The sequence below is a fragment of the Pristiophorus japonicus genome, chromosome 3 (genome assembly GCF_044704955.1).
Source record: "Pristiophorus japonicus isolate sPriJap1 chromosome 3, sPriJap1.hap1, whole genome shotgun sequence".
Lineage (NCBI taxonomy): Eukaryota > Metazoa > Chordata > Chondrichthyes > Pristiophoridae > Pristiophorus > Pristiophorus japonicus.
In genome coordinates, this window is record NC_091979.1 from 281,062,006 (window position 1) to 281,075,054 (window position 13,049).

The following is a 13,049-nucleotide window of genomic DNA, read 5'->3' on the forward strand; positions in this document are numbered from 1 at the left end:
TCCAGGTTCTGGTGTCCTTATGTTCAACAGAGTTATTCAACAAATTTATTAATAAAATGAGTAATTTTTGAACTAGCAATTCCATTATTTTTAACTGCTGGAGAATGGTGATACTAGTTATCTATCATTCTACTCACTAGAATTTTCTCAGTAATATCATTTATGGAAATGAAAATTGGGCAGGTTTATATAACAAATAGCCAATCCACAACACTAGTTTTACATCTGGGTGGAAAATTAAAAATCTATCCCAATATTTTGTATATGTCACTGGTTAACTTATTAATGAGATTAAGCAGGATAACAAGATCATATAATGGCCTAGGACATGTCAAGCTTTCTTAGAAATTTATCTTGGAAAATTCAGCTAAAAAGGAAATATAAAAATATTTTTGAGCAGTTTTTTAAATTAAAAATATACTCATGATTCTTACATTAAAACAGTGGAAAATGCCTATTTTATCCTTCCTTGGAGAATGCAATGAGAAGTATCACTGAACAGTAAAACCTGAAGCTGTAAATAAAGAGTATAGACATAGTCAATCTGACCACTCTTCACTCTCAGTTTCATGTTTCCATTCATTATAAACAGATGGACTCCAACTAATCTTTCAAAACTGAACGGCAGTTTGGAATAAAAATCAAAAGTATTTAGGATTTGATCCTATGATTTTATTAACACGTTATTATGACCATTGACTTAAATTACAGTCTATACTTTTTTCACCTTAAGTGGAAATTGATGAAACAAAATTGATCGTAACCATGATAATTCATGTTGCAGTGAATGGTCCAGAGTTTTTATCCCACACGGGATTTGATTTTTTTCAGTGTTTACCCTATATAGGCTCCATTATAATATGTAATAGTGAGCTGTTAGTAAAGTCCAGGCCCTGATTTAGTGAGTGTATTGGTGCTAACCTGTGTTTCTGCTAGATATGCTTTGCATGAAATAACCCATGTTTTAAAATGAATTTTAATGTGACATTAAAACTTGTACTCAATTGCTTTGGAAAATGTGGTAACTTTGATGTTTCTTGCAATTTGATGCTATTTGAACTGAGAAGGTTGTTTTCTAAATTATTTTGAACATCGTAAATTACTTTCCAGCTAACGCTGATCGGATCATTTCTTTGGGTAAAGTTGCATATTAAAAAAAGCTGAAATACAAATTCTTTACTTTATTGTTTTTTAATCTTCTTGTTGCCTTTACCTCACCACCCTGGTGGAACAATGAATAAGATCATTGCTGTCGTGTAGTTAAAGTCATGTTATAAAATAATTTAAATATTGAAGTGACTCTGTACAGTTGTGTCCTGCTAAAGTATCCAAAATAACTCTCCATTTTAAATAAACAAATTTAAAAGAAAGAAAGACTTGCATTTATATAGCACCTTTCACGACCACCGGACATCTCAAAGCACTTTACAGCCAATGAAGTATTTTTGCGGTGTAGTCACTGTTGTAATGTAGGAAACGTGGCCGTCAATTTGCGCACAGCAAGCTCCCACAAACAGCAATGTGATAATGACCAGATAATCTGTTTTTGTTATGTTGATTGAGAGATAAATATTGGTTAGGACACCGGGGATACCTCCCCTGCTCTTCTTTGAAATAGTGCCATGAGATCTGATATATCCACCTGAGGGAGCCAATGGTGCCTCGGTTTAACATCTCATCCGAAAGATGGCACCTCCGACAGTGCAGCACTGCACTTGAGTGTCAGCATAGATTATTCGTGCTCAAATCCCTGGAGTGGTACTTGAACCCACAACCTTCCGACTCAGAGGCAAGTGTGCTACCCGATGAGCCACACTTGAACCCTAACATGATCCCTAATGTAAATTCCAGTTTACAGAACAAAGCCGTCAATTATTTTCATAGTCCAACAATATTCTACATACATTGTACCATACAAGCATACAAAAAGTACCAGAAAAGACCAGGGGGCAGAAATTGCCCCTTCCCTTAAGGCCTGTTACCGCCAGAAATCGGCGGCTACACTGTGGAGTGAAATGGCCACCGATTTTTCGTGTAATGGTGTTAGATTTCTTAATTTCCAATGAAATACGAACTCCGGTTGTAGTTTTAATGTAACTTTATTCTGGCAGCAGCAACAAGCTTCTGGCTTTAAGCCAGGCCTTTGTCCTTCTGAGACCACATGGCCAAAATGGCTGTACTTATACCTGGTTCAATTTACAGAAAAGAACCTGCCTTCTTTGACCTTATTGGCTCATTTGATAGTCTTTTAACCTTTAATTGGCTCGCTACCCAAGGTCCTAAAATGTCAAAGTTGATTGATGACTTAATGCAATGTGGTCTGTGTTTTCTCAAAAACTGCAGCCAGGCTGCAGAGCTTGAATTCTCTATCAATCCCCCCTTTGATTCTTTCACAAACTGAATCATAAAACATCAGCTATCACTGGTTAAACATTCTACAAAATAATTTCATACATGTTAATAGAGTTTCCTTCTAAAATTTGTTGATGTGTTTTGCCACATGTCCGGACTAGTAGCTTCCACACAAATTTACACCAACCCGAGTTCCATCGTGGCCACAATGGAAGTCTGGTTTTAGTAGGTTAATTATCCTTATTCCAATTTAATCCAAATCAATATCTTAATTCAACCAGTAAACAACCTTCCCTTAAGCATAACATACCTTTGTGCCACGTACAGACGGTCTGCTGGGACCTGCAAGGTGTCTCACCTGCGGGACAGCAGCTACAGCCGCCAGGTTGCAACAACATTTAATCAACATAAACAAACAATATAAAAGTAAAATAATTACAACAAATAGAATTAAACCTTCCACCAATGAAGTTCCTATTGAACCTAGCCATTCAGTGGCTCCGCTCCACAAAGTAAATGATGGGGGTTGCTTATATGTGCAACACTCAGTTCCGAGTAGGGCGCAAGTACCTCCCTTTTCAGAATTCAGGGAGCAGTTACTATAATTCCCTTGCTACTCTACTATTTCCCTTTTTGCAGAGGGTAGGCTAGTAAGAAGTAGGCCTATACCTAGAACACCTACAATCAGTAATACAGTAAATTTATACATTTTGACAAAAAGTAGATTTCAGCTTCAGTTACAGGTGCTCGTTTAATGTATGAAGCGTGGATCCAGGCTTTCTTTCCTTGGACTTTAACAGCTGCCTGGGTGGTCAATAACACTTGATAAGGTCCCTCCCACTTGGCACCCAAAGGTTCTTTATGCAACTTTTTCACATACACCCAGACTCCCGGGATGATGTCGTGTCCTCCTTCGGGTGGATTACTCCAAGCTGCCGATACCTGTCGGGAAACAGAACTAATAGCATTGGTTAGGTTCTGACAGTATGATAACAAAGGGCTCAAGTTTCCACACGATAAAAAACGGGCACTCCTCCGAGCTGGGCGCCCGTTTTTCGCGCCTAAATCGGTGCCTAAAAAGAAACTCGCGATTCTGGAGCGCCCTGCAGCTCCTTGTCTGCCTGGCGCGGCGCCCAGGGGGGCGGAGCCTACACTCGCACCGATTTTGTAAGTGGGAGGGGGCGGGTACTATTTAAATTAGTTTTTTTCCTGCCGGCAACGCTGCGCGTGTGCGTTGGAGCGTTCGCGCAGTGTGAAAAAAACATTGGCACTCGGCCATTTTTGTAGTTCTTTGCAGCTGTTTAGTTTTTGAACATTTTTTAATAAAAGCACATTGCCATCAGCACATCAGCACTGAGAAGGCTGCAGGAAGCCTCAGAAAGTTGAGGCAGCCGTTTCCCGACGACCTCCCCCTTTTGCCGTCGGGAAATGGCTCCTCAATTTCTGAGGCTTCCTGCAGCCTTCTGTCTCCTTCCCTCCCTCCCTCCCGCCGTCTGGAACGGCTTCCTCTCCCCCCCCTCCCCCCCCCGCTGCGTTCAGTCAGTCGGGCTCGCACTTCCCCCTCCCCCCGCTCGCCCGCCCGGAACGGCTCCCCCACCGCCCCCCACTGCGTTCGGTCGGTCGGTCGGTTCCCTCCCTCCCTCCCGCCGTCTGGAACGGCTTCCTCCCTTCCCCCCCCCCCCCCGCGTTCGGGAACGGCTGCCTCGTTTTGTGAGGCTTCCTGCACCATTCTCCCTGGCTGAAGCACTTTCACACAGGTAGGAAGATGGTTTATTTAATCTTTTCTTTGCTTATAAATTTTTATTCAGGTTGGATTTATTTGTATAATATTTGTATAAGTATAAATAAGGATTTATTGTAGAATTTAATGACTTCCCTTCCCCCCCCCCTCCCCCCCCCCACCTCGTTCTGGACGCCTAATTTGTAACCTGCGCCTGATTTTTTAATGTGTAGAACAGGTTTTTTCAGTTCTACAAAAATCTTCACTTGCTCCAGTCTAAGTTAGTTTGGAGTACGTTTTCACTGTGGAAACTTTCAAATCAGGCATCAGTTGCCGGACACGCCCCCTTTTGAAGAAAAAATTCTGTTCCAAAGTGGAACTGTTCTACCTGACTAGAACTGCAGAAAAAAAAATGTGGAGAATTGCGATTTCTAAGATAGTCCGTTCTCCACCAGTTGCTCCTAAAAATCAGGCGCAAATCATGTGGAAACTTGGGCCCAAAGTGTCACTCATTAAGTGAGCATCAGCTTTCCTTAAATCGATAGTTCCTGGCAGCGACATGGGTCTTCCTGTTATAATTTCAAATGGGCTTAGACCTGTAGTTCTGTTCGGGGTTTCCCTAATACTACATAGCACTATTGGTAGTGCCTGGGGTCAGGGAGTTCCTTCTTGGTGATATTTGGCAAGCTGTTGTTTCAGAGTTCGATTCATTCGCTCTACTTGTCCTAATGATTGTGGATGATAAGGACAATGTAAATCTCACGTAATGTTCAGTAACCTACAGACTTCTTGGCAGACAGCACCTGTGAAATGTGTTCCCTGATCTGAGTCAATGCTACTCGGGACTCCCCATCGGGGAATGTAATCCTTACACAAGACCTTTGCAGTGTGATTGGCTGTGGCTCTTTTAGTTGGGACAGCTTCTACCCATCTAGAGAATCTGTCGACCATGACAAGAATGTTAGTGTATCCTTAGCATGAAGGAAGAGATATATAATCAACCTGCAGATGCTGGAATGGTCCGACAGGGGCAGGGGGCCTCAGTTGGGGTATTACCGTGATGGGTCCAGAATTATTTTTCTGGCAGACCACACAGCGGTCTGCTACCAGCTGGGCATGTTTTTTAAATTCCCGACCCCACCAGCTTTTCTGGAACCGTGCCGTCATCTGTTGTGAGGCCAAATGTCCCCACGAGTGGATCTGTTGGGCTAAAAAAGGCATAAGCGCTTGTGGCGCGACTGGCTTGTCGGTAACTCTTTGTCTCCAGACACCATCTTCACATAGCTTAATTCCTGCCTCAATCCATGTCCACTTTGCCTCTCGGGAGCACTCGCCTTGCATTGTTTGAAGGTCTCGTGTCAGAGTCCTGAGTGTTTTCAATCTGCACATCTGTGTTGGTTCTTCTGGGGGAACGCCCTGTGAGGCGGCATCTTTAGCTGCCTGGTCGGCTAGGGCATTTCCCTGTGCTTCTGTGGTATTTTCCTTGGTATGGGCCTTACACTTCAGGATGGACACTTTCTGAGGTAATTGTATGGCCTCTAGTAAGTCTCGGACTACTTTTCCATTTCGGATAGGTGTACCAGCAGCAGTGAAGAATCCTCTTTTCCCCCATAACATACCAAAGTCGTGAGCGACTCCAAAAGCATAACGCGAATCTGCGTACACATTAGCTGTCTGTCCTTCTGCTATTCGACATGCTTCTGACAGGGCCCATAACTCGGCCTATTGTGCTGACGTTCCTGAGGGTAAACATCCTTTTGCCATTATCTCATATAAGGTTGTAACTGCCCATCCTGCTTTTCTGGTACCATTGTCAACAAAGGAGGAACCATCTGTAAACAGGATGAGGTCTGGGTTGTGCAGAGGCTCCTCTGCTGCTAAGGCTGCTTCTTCTGTTTCTTTTAAAGTCTCCACGCAGTCATGCTTTTCACATTCTCCCCCCTCTTGCTCCCTTGATTCTGACATTGGGAGCATAGTTGTGGGATTAACCGGGCTGGCCCGGACGATATGGAGATTAGGAGCTACCAAAACTGCTGTCCAGCGGGTCCATCTAGCTGCCGTCACCTGAGACATTCTTTTCAAAGACAGTAACGCATGTACGGTGTGGGGACACTTGACAATCAGCTTTTGGTCGAGGACTAGAACCGCAGTGATCATTACCGCTCGACATGTAGCTTCCATGGTCCTTAGGCAACTTCCCCATCTGAGGGCTACCGCATCCAGTTTTGCCGAATAATAGCCAATAGGTCTTTGCCGATCCCCATGTTCTTGTGTCAGTATAGCTATCATGTATCCTTCTTTCTCATGGACAAATAGGGTAAATGGCTTCCCACTGTCGGGGATTCCCAGAGCCGAACACAAAGCTTTTTCAAACTCAGGAAGGCCTCTTGCTGTTCCTTAGTGAGGGTGATGGCTTCTTTAGAGGCATGTTTCCCCTTTAAGATATCATTCAGTGGCTGAGCAAGCTGTGTGAAGGAGTCAATCCAATTTCTGTTAAAGTTACACAATCCCAAAATAGACCTTCGTTCCTGAATAGTGGTGGGTTTTTTAGCAGCCCAAATGGCTGCAGTTCTATCCTGGGTAAGTTCTCTCTTTCCTTGTGAAATCTTTTGTCCCAGGTACACAACCTCTTCTTGGGATATTTGTGCTTTGTCGATGCTGGCTTTATGTCCTTTCAGCAAAGCTCGTAAATCTTGTTCATTCTGTTCTTCCGTGTTTGAAGCTAGCACGATATCGTCTACATATTGGATGACTGTGGATGACAGGGGAGGTAATTCTCGCAAATGGCTTTGTAAAGCCATGTGGAATACCGTAGGGCTGTTGTGGAAACCCTGCGGTAACCAGGTCCAAGTATACTGTTGTCCTTGGACAGTGAAAGCAAACCACTGTCGAACCTCCGGTGCCAGAGGCACTGACCAAAATCCATTGGCCATATCTATAACCGAGAAATATTTATGTTCCGGTTTGAGGGCATTAAAATAGTGGAGGGATTTGCGACCAAAGGAGCTTTTTGATCAATACACTGGTTAGCTTTCCTATAATCGACAGTCAAATGCCAAGTCTCATTAGATTTCTGTACCGGCCACACGGGGCTATTGGAGGAGCTATGCGTTTTAATAAGCACCCCTTGTTTCTCCAATTGCTGAATAACCGGTAAGATTCCCGCGATGGCAGTTGGACTGATGGGATACTGTTTAGTGCATGGAGGCTTGGTCCCGGTAAATGACGCAGGCTCCATCTGGAGTAGGCCACAATCGTTCTTATTTTTAGCCCATATCGGGTGTTCCTTCAATTCTTCTTTCTTCAAAGTTCTAATTGACCATGTCACCCAACCATCCTCGAAATGCAACGATGAATCTATTTGGATTAGAACGTCCATTCCCAAAAGGGGTTGATCTACTGGGCCTATCCAGACCGGCGTGGTTAGTTCATGTGGACCCAGCCCTATAAGTACCGGTGTTGTCCTTTTAATTTCCATTTTATGGCCCCCAACTCCATAGGCTGTACGTGCCCTACCATCCAACGGCAAAAAGTTTCCATATTGTAGGGGTAAGCATGTTAATTTCGCCCCTGTGTCTAAAAGACAATCCACATCCTTATCGCCCACCCTCACAGTTATATATAGCCAATCTCCCCTCTGTTGTATTAGTGCAAGGAGGGGGGCCAGGGTGGGCTCTAATCGTTTTTTGCTATCCCAAGTAACTCCTTCTGTTGCTGTATTGTCAGTCGCTTAAATGCTTCTATGAGGTCGTTATCTTGTGACAAGCCTGGCTTGTTGGTTGAATTGTATCCCTGGCTGCGTCCTCTTCCCCAGCCACGACCTTGCTGTTTTGCCCTGCACGTCTTGGCCCAGTGACCTTCTTTCCCACAATAATGACATTTTCCGGGTAATTTTCCTAATAGCTGTTTATTGGAATCCTGGGATTACCATCCCATAGCCTGTACAGCTCGGACTTTAGCTCCCATATCCCGATATAATTGGTTGCATTGATCCACCAATGCTGCAAAGGTAGTTCCTCTACCTTCCCAGTCCGGCAACACTATCTCAAGCATTTTGGACAGTTCTGGCTTTAGACCTGCCACGAAAGCTGCTTTCAGGGGTCCAAACACTTGTTCATCCATTTTCTCATCCGTATTATTCATACCCGAATGTTCTAGCCACGTGCATCTAAACCGCTCGTCATACTCCAGGACCTCCTCTGTTCCTTTCTGTTGGCAGGCTGCAATTTTTCCCCAGTCTGTCTTAGCTGGACTGAAGGCTTGCAGCCAGTGTTTACTCGCCTCCCATCCTGCGTTTAATTCTTGCTCATCCTGCCCCAAAGCTTCTTCTACCTTGTCGTGCAATTTTCTTCCCTGTGTTTTTGGCACCATTATGGTCAAAATTTGCACTCCGTCCCAGGGATGAAGTTGATATATATTTCTTCAGCGGTCCAATTGGTCCCACGTTTGCACTCTCCCTTTCTTTGGATTGGGCAACTCCTTGGACCATTTATCAATTTTCTCTGGGTCTGCCGGATCATGATCTAAATATTCTGCATACACCCTTTTCCTTATATTTTTGGTTCCGCCCTCATCCGCAGTCTCTTCTGATTTGACTACAACTCGTCTTTTTTTAAACGGGGTAAAGCGCACCCCTAATTCTTCATCATCCTCTGACCCTGTATTGTCGGAGGATTCAGAATCCGTATCTATTCCTCGGACGTGTCTTCGGGTTTGCACTTTTAATTTATCCAAACATGGGTACCCTGGAAATTCACCGATGCATTTTCCTTTTCCGATTACTGTCTCCTGACCTAATGATTTTTTCAATTCTTTAATTTCACCTTTAAGATCTTTAACTTCCGCTTCCGATTTTTCAAGTTCAAGTCTTGTCTGTCGCAGCTGTGCACAAACTGCTTGCAATTGGTCCTTTGTACTGGTCAGTTCTCGATCATGTTGGGAACGCATTATAATTTAATTCCGCTTTCGGATCTGTCACATAATGGCTAGGGACCATCTAGTTCACTCTTTATTTTTCATACGGGTCGTTTTTCCCCAGACCCTTTTAATCTCGTCCAAGGACCATTGTCCTTTGGAGGTTCCGTACTTTTGTTCGATCTTAATACAGGTTTTAGATAAGTTGAATTGTTGCTCTATGTAGTCTTTCAACTGTTGGAGGATTTCATCTATCAAAACCGCAGGTGGTGCCTGCCCGCCTTTAACAGTTGTAGACAATTCTTTGCTCTTATCTCCTGCTGCCATAATACTGATTTCTTTACTGGGGTCTTGAGTCGTAGGTTTTCCAGCCGATCAGTGGGTCGGTGATTAATTAACTAACACGCCGCCGAAGTTAGACGTCGATGGGACCTCGAGCCGACTACCAACTGGAGGGTTCACAAACCGGAGGCTTTCGGAATCGCATAGAAGGAGAGGCGAATTTAGACTTTTGACCGAGGACTTTTATAAAGAGGAGTCCTTACCTCAGTATGTAGGTCCGATGTCCAAAATTCAGTTTCTTCCCTCAGTGACCCTGTTCATGACGCCAAAATTGTTAGATCTCTTAATTTCCAATGAAATACGAACTCCGGTTGTAGTTTTAATGTAACTTTATTCTGGCAGCAGCAACAAGCTTCTGGCTTTAAGCCACGCCTTTGTCCTTCTGAGACCACATGGCCAAAATGGCTGTACTTATACCTGGTTCAATTTACAGAAAAGAACTCACCTTCTTTGACCTCATTGGCTCATTTGATAGTCTGTTAACCTTTAATTGGCTCGCTACCCAAGGTCCTAAAATGTCAAGTTGATTGATAACTTAATGCAATGTGGTCTGTGTTTTCTCAAAAACTGCAGCCAGGCTGCAGAGCTTGAATTCTCTATCAAATGGCTGCCGCTCACACAATTGCCCTGCAGCGGTTTTCCGGAGGTGAGCATATCCGCACCGCTTCCCATCACTTCTGCTGCATGGCTGCCGAACACGCCTAAGTGCATCATCAGCACACACACCGCCGAGGTCCTGGCCCGGAAGCCAAATTCCACTTAAAATGGCTCGATGGTGCCAACGTTAGTTTTTTTGTTGGTGCTTAGTTCTTGTTGCAGACCGCCAGTGTTGCTTAAAGGTATGTTGGTTTTTCCTGCATTTCTGTCGGCAACTTTTTCACCGTCTTTCACAACCAGTGTGAGGATACTACATGGTACGATTGATTGACAGTGCCCCAGGCTCTTCGACCTGCACAACAGGGAGCCAACATTGAGGAGGCTGGGCTTAGGGAGGGGATCGAAATGGGGGCAGTGCTGGCAGGCCAATGCCTCCTGCATGTTGTGCATACCGCCGAGGCACACAGGAGAAGGCGGCGCCGGGGGCAACGGTTGCAGAGGCAGCGGGCAAGGGCCACAGCAATCATGGCAGCTCAGCATGGAGAGGGCCAGGGAGATGGCCACAGTGGTGAGGTCAGAGAGCTGCCACAGGAAGGCCCTGAGCAAGGGCATCCCCTAAGAAGCAGAGTGAGGTACGCAACCCCCTCCCACACCAGATACTGGGCCAGCAGGACAGGAGGCAGTTTGCAGCGGAGGCAGATGCTGGACAGCAGCAGCCTGCAGAGACAGAGGACCAAGCAGACCATCAGGGAGAAGCCAATGAGGCAGAAGAGAGAGCAAGATGGCTGCACAGACGTGGGGTCGGAAGGCCATATCGACAAAGGGTATTCCGTTACCAGTTCTCCTACAGGGACCTCAATGATGATCAGTGCCTGCGAAAACTACAATTCCTCAAGGACGTAGTGATGGAGCTCTGCAATCTCCTGCAGGCAGACTTGGAGCCGCAAACACGGGTGAGATCAGCCCTGAGCGTGGAATCTAAGGTTACAATCGCCCTGAACTTTTATGTCACTGGGTTCTTCCAAGCTGCCACTGCAGACATCGCCAACATCTCGCAATTTGTAGCCCCTACATCCATACGGGGGATGCTCTCGATCGGAGGAGGGGCAATTACATCTCCTGCCCTATGAGCAGGGGCAAGCAGTTATCGTGGCAGACTGGATTCCTGCGCATTGCGGGCTTCCCCAGGGTCCAGGGGATCATTGATTGCACCCATGTCAGTCTGAGGGCACCCCAACACACTCCTGATGTGCAAGGGATACCACTCCCTCAATGTTCAACTGCTTTGCGATCACAACCGCAAAATTATGGTAGTTGATGCCCGGTTTCCTGGCCGCAGCCACGATTCATTTATACTACGGCAGACTGGTGTGCCAGGCCTTTTCACTAGGCCGAATCAAGATTGCGGCCGGCTCCTCAGCGACAAGGGCTCCGCACTGAGCACTTGGCTCATGACTCCTCTTCTCAACTCTGGAACTGCAGCGCAGCTCGTGTATAATGACAGTCTGTCGGCCACCAGGGCCACCATTGAGCGCACAATTGGGATTCTGAAGCAGAGGTTCTATTGCCTGGTCCGCTCAGGAGCTGTGCTGCAGTACTCGCCTGAGCGTGTCTCCATATTCGTGGTGGTGTGCTGCACAACCTGGCCCTCATGAGGGCACAGCCATTGGAGGACGAAGCAGCAGTGCCACCTGTGGAGGAGGAGTAGGAGGAAGCACAGGACAGGATGCGGGTGGCCGGCCACACAGGAAGTGGTATCGCCATCGTGACCCTGCAAGGAAAGCACAAAGCCGTCTCATTGCTATGCATTTCAGATAACTGAATGCGCAGTTGAGCCTGCATTTGGCCATGTCCATGGGCAAACCTTTGAGCCCTCTCACTCATCATTCCTGCACAGTTAAATGAGGGACCTATTTAAAAATTTCCAAACCAAAATAAAGATTTATTACACCCCAAACAATGGGTGCACAAAATATCAACATTACCAGTTATCACCCTTGTACAACTCCTTATGACACAGACCTATCCTTACACTACACCACAGTGTCTCCCCTGTGGCTGTCTCATGGCTTTGGGAAGGCTGCTGACTGTCTGTAGAGGAAGCTACAGATGTCCTTCTCAGATGCCCTCGACCAGCTCTGGCCCTGGAAGGGCCAGCTGCAGATTGGGCCGCATCTTCCTCTGTGTCTTCAGTCGGAAGTGGCTGGGGCGACTCCATTCTTGGCAGCAATGGCGGAGTGGCAGGTCTCAGCTCAGGACATATACAAGAACATAAGAAATAGGAGCAGGAGTAGGCCACCTGGCCCCCCGAGCCTGCTCCCCCATTTAGTAAGATCATGGCTGATCTGATCATGGACTCAGCTCCACTTCCCTGCCTGCCACCCACAACCCTTTATTCCCTTATCACTCAAAAATCTGTCTATCACCGCCTTAAATATATTCAATGACCCAGCCTCCACAGCTCTCTGGGGCAGAGAATTCCATAGATTTACAACCCTCTGAGAGAAGAAATTCCTCCTTATCTCAGTTTTAAATGGGCGGCCACTTATTCTGAGACTATGTCCCCTAGTTTTAGTTTCCCCTATGAGTGGAAATATCCTCTCTGCATCCACCTTGTTGAGCCCCATCATTATCTTATATAATTATATTATATAATGGACAGGGAATGAATCTTAAAGAAAGCTAATAACTGATTTAATTTGATTCAATTGCTGATTTTCTAATTTTAACTTCATTTATAATTATGGTATATATTATTTAATTTTGTTTAATTAGAATTAATCTTTGTTATACTGATTTAACTATTGTATACTCCTTATTGTATTATTTACAATGTAATTTTAATTTTTTTAAAGTTTTTTTTCTGCCTGTGTCTATCTGTGGTGCATTTTGGCTGCCGCTTCGGACCCAAGCCTTTAAGGATCTTTTGCACTTCCTTCTCATGCTTTTTCTCTCTTTCCCTCAATGGTCATTATCTAATGTGTTGTAAAATTGTTGTGAAGTGCCTTGCGATGTTTTAAAGGTGCTATATAAATAAAAGTTATTATTATTGTATGTTTCAATAAAATCACCTCTCATTCTCCTGAACTCCAATGTGTATAGGCCCAACCTACTCAACCTATCT